Genomic DNA, 4,667 nt, shown 5'->3' on the forward strand with positions numbered 1-4,667 from the left:
ACACAGTAACAATGAGCACATTTAGCTTCAAGATCTCGGCTTGTAAATTCTATTCTTCACTAAAAGAATCCAGGGTTTCTTGGAGAAATGACTGATTCTAAGACAAGGGCAAAGAAAGTAAAAAATAAACCCAGAACCGGTTGTAACAGAAAGCAAAGAAGTACTCAATGGATGATGGAGGAATGCCAAAACACACACAGAACCAGCTTGAAGAAGCCCACTGCTCAAAAGGAGACAAACTAAGCATCAAAACAGAAATATTAATGAATTATTACAAAATAAGAACAGTGAGTCTTTGGTGATATAAATTTAAAAGTTGAAGTTTCATGAAGAACAGAATATTTGTATAGCCACAATATATCTTCCTACAAAAAATACTGTTAAATTATAAATGAGGAGAGAGTAACTTTACAGTAGAGAAACAAGAAGACACAATCTTAAGTGATCAAAGGAACATCCTTGTAATGCTGAGAAATCTAAATCATGAGCTACCAGGTAGGATGCAATGAGAACACATCATCACTTTTCAAAATTGTTTCCACAGACACTTAACCAAAATCTGATTATGAAAGAATACCAGGCATGCAGCAACTGAGAGATACTCTGCAGAAACACTGGTTAATAAACTTCAAGTGTCAATGTCATGAAAGTCAAAGAAAGACAGAGGAACTATTCCAGAACTAAAGAGATTAACAGGAAATGAGGACTAAATGTTACATGTGCTTCTGAACTAGATTTATTTTGCTACAGCATGTATTTTGGGACATTTAGTAGAATTGAATGAGATTGAAGATTAGATGGCAGTAACATATCAATTTATTTCTATGATTTTGATAGTTTTATTGTGGCTGTGTATACGAATTTTCTCATTTGTAGGAGATACACCCCTAAAGTATTCAGAGGTGTTGGGGAAACGTGTTGGCAAGTGATGCTCAAATGGTTCAGAAAATAAAATTTCTTTTTGTAAATTTGAGTGTTTCAAAATTAATAAGATGTTTTAAGTTAAAAAAAAAGAAAACAACAGTTACCTGTGAGTTCCTTAGATGAAGATATACATATATAATCATTGGTAACCTTGATTTATAGCTTTTCAGCTTTTGCTTCTGTATCTATACTTAAAAATATTATTTCATTGTTTATTATTTTAGTGAATCTGATAATACCATTCTTAATTTTTTATAATTTTCTTTTTCACTTAACAATAGCATGATCATCTTCTTATTAAATGTTCTTAATATTAAATAATGTAAAATGTCTGCTACTGTTTTATCATTTGTATTATAGGTTATCTTCTCATAGATCTTTTAGGTTGTTTTCAATTCACCTCTGGTTGTTTTCTTATGGAAATTTATGAAAATAAAATTACTGAGTCAAAGAATATTGATAATTTTAGTTTTTTAAAATACATACTGATAATTCTAGAAAAGCTGAACCAAGTTACGTTATAATTATCAATTACTAGTGCACATTTTTCACAAGCTCAGCAGTGGTGGCGATTATAGATCATATGTCTTGCAGCAGAGTCAAACAAAATATAATATTAATTTTATTTTAAATGGATTATATATTTTATATATATATACTGTTCACAAAAATTAAGGGATATTTTTATCACTTCATATTCATTTTGAAATATCCCCTAATTTTTGTGAGCAGTATATTACTTAACCATTTGTATTACTTCTTTTGGATATTTTTCTTTTCTTTGCTTATTTTCTGTGACAGTAACCTTTTCTATTGAATATATTTATAAATATTCTGTATATGGAATGTCATGCACCTTTTATCTCTCACTTATATTGTAGGCATCTTCCATTTATATCAGCATGTTCTTTCTTTTTTTAATTAAGTGAGAACAGGGGAGGGAGAGAGTCAGATTCCTGCATGTGCTGGACTGGGACCCAATGAGGAAGCTCCCTATGGTGCTATACTCTACCTATCTGGGGCATTGCTCTGTTGCTCGGCAACCACTAGCACCTGAAGTCAGGAGGCCAAGGAGTCATCCTCAGCACCTGGCCCACTCCCTCAAATCAATAGAGCTATGGCTGTGGAAGGAGGGGAGAGAGATGCCAAGAGAGAGAGAAGGGGAGGAGAGGGGGTGGAGAAGCAGATGGTCTCTTTTTCTGTGTGCCTTGACTGAGAATCAATCCCAGGACATCCACATGCTGGGCTGACACTCTACCACTGAGCCAGTGGGCCAAGGCCTTATTGGCATTGATTCTGTTTTCATTATTCTTATAAAAAAGACCTTCTCAACTGTAATTTGTCTTTCTTATGTTGCCAAATCTATTTATTTTGTTTAGAGTCAAGTTTAGAAAGGCATTTATCACCTAAAGATCATATGGATATAAATATGGATACAGGAATCTGCAGCTGTATGTCAGGTATCTTATTTCATTTAGGACAGCTGGCCTTTTAAAGGAAGATTTAGACATGCATGCAGTGTGAAGAAATCACAAAAGCAAAAACCTTCTTGTTTAACATCAGAAAAACTAATTTTGGGCCCTGGCCGGTTGGCTCAGCGGTAGAGCGTCGGCCTAGTGTGCGGAGGACCCGGGTTCGATTCCCGGCCAGGGCACATAGGAGAAGCGCCCATTTGCTTCTCCACCCCTCCGCCGCGCCTTCCTCTCTGTCTCTTTCTTCCCCTCCCGCAGCCAAGGCTCCATTGGAGCAAAGATGGCCCGGGCGCTGGGGATGGCTCTGCGGCCTCTGCCTCAGTCCCTAGAGTGGCTCTGGTAGCAACATGGCGACGCCCAGGATGGGCAGAGCATCGCCCCCTGGTGGGCAGAGCATCGCCCCCTGGTGGGCGTGCCGGGTGGATCCCGGTCGGGCGCATGCGGGAGTCTGTCTGACTGTCTCTCCCTGTTTCCAGCTAAAGAAAAATGCAAAAAAAAAAAAAGAAAAACTAATTTTGAGTCTTGGTTATACTCTTGAGCCTAATTTTCTTAAAAGAAAACAATACTACTTATTTTACAAAGTTGCTGCGACATTTCAAAGGATAACACATACTAACTGTATAGCATGGGTAGATTACTAATTTAAGATGTCAAATAGAAACTTTACCTGAGAAATCTGTCCCTTAAGACAAAAAACAAAAACAAAAACAAGCACCACTACAATAATCAAATAAGAAAACAACAAACTTCAAAATCTAGCAAACACGAATAAGAACTTCACAGTCTAAAGTGCGTTGATTCCCAAACAACCACCCTCTACCTTCTACTCTGCTTGAAGACCAATCTGGTAAGTGATCTGATATGGGCCAGACCTGAGGGTGTTTCTTTTTTTTTTTTTTTAATATTTTATTTATTAATTTTTAGAGGGGGGGAGAGAGAGAGAGAGAGAAGGGGGAGGAGCAGGAAGCATCAACTCCCATATGTGCCTTGATCAGGCAAGCCCAGGGTTTCAAACCGGCGACCTCAGTGTTCCAGGTCGACGCTTTATCCCACTGCGCCACCACAGGTCAGGCCCTGAGGGTGTTTCTTTCACAGGATGGCACAATCCCTCCCACTCCCCAACTAGTTTAGTAATCCCTATGCAAAGCATTCCATAAGATCTCAGAAAAGAACTAATGTTCAAATTATTTTCCTTATAGTAGACAGTCCAATTAGAATAATTTAGCAAGATAGAAAGCATGAAAATGTTGCTGAATAAACTAACATTTGAGTTGAGTGAATAAAAATTTTATACCTGGTTACTAGTTTGAGTAGTATACATCATAAGCACTCTTAATGGAGAGTTTTCATTTATTTAAACCACTACTCTCGCCTGACCAGGGTGGCGCAGTGGATATAGTGTCAGACTGGAATGCGGAGGACCCAGGTTCGAGACTCCGAGGTTGCTTGAGTGCGGGTTTATCTGGTATGAGCAAAACTCACCAGCTTGGACCCAAGGCGCTGGCTCCAGCAAGAGGTTACTCAGTCTGCTGAAGGCCCATGGTGAAGGCACATATAAGAAAGCAATCAATGAATAGCTAAGGTGTTGCAAAGAAAAACTGATGATTGATGCTTCTCATCTCTCTTTGTCTGTCTGTCCCTATCTGTCCCTCTCTCTGATTCTCTCGCTGTCTCTATAAAAAAATAAATAAATAAATAAATAAAAATTTTTTAAAAGTTAAAAAAAAATTTAAACCACTATTCTCATGTTATTGTTATACAGGGTAAAATTTTTGATTGAGAGTTTCCATAACCCAAAAACATATTTCCTGATGCCCATGCTATAAATATTTAAGGCTAATTGTGCCCTTGCCTTTTTTTTTTTTTTTTGCTACAGGTTAAATACTGTGTATACTCAAATTCACTTTTGCTTGTCCCCAAGCTGACCATGACAATCACCTAAATAGTATATAGGCCTATAAAATATGACAGTGAAAGACCATTATTTTTGTCTCTGAAAACGAAGTAGGACAGATTTCTGGTAAGGAAGGAAAAAGTTATACGAAAACATTTTTCTCTACCAAATTACCAAAACAAACTGGATAAGATTTAAAATCATTGTAGAGTTGAGAACACAAAGAATTCTAAATTACCCATATTCCAGAAAGTAGCATGCCTTCATCAAAGAGACACCTGGCTGCTCTGATACCTATTGGAACAGCTGGAGGAGGAAAAATTTATCAGAGATAAGGATAAGGAAAAAACAACCAAACTTCCAAAGAACTTATAATG

At 37.2% G+C, this 4,667-nt stretch overlaps 1 non-coding gene across 1 annotated transcript; it reads left to right on the forward strand.

Annotated features, from left to right (window-relative positions):
* The first annotated feature begins 2,502 nt into the window (after positions 1 to 2,502).
* TRNAT-AGU (transfer RNA threonine (anticodon AGU)) lies at positions 2,503 to 2,578 on the forward strand. The gene has a single exon. It is a non-coding gene; the product is annotated as a tRNA-Thr (tRNA).
* Positions 2,579 to 4,667: the final 2,089 nt, after the last annotated feature.

Source organism: Saccopteryx bilineata, chromosome 3 (genome assembly GCF_036850765.1).
Source record: "Saccopteryx bilineata isolate mSacBil1 chromosome 3, mSacBil1_pri_phased_curated, whole genome shotgun sequence".
NCBI classification, from domain to species: Eukaryota; Metazoa; Chordata; class Mammalia; order Chiroptera; family Emballonuridae; genus Saccopteryx; species Saccopteryx bilineata.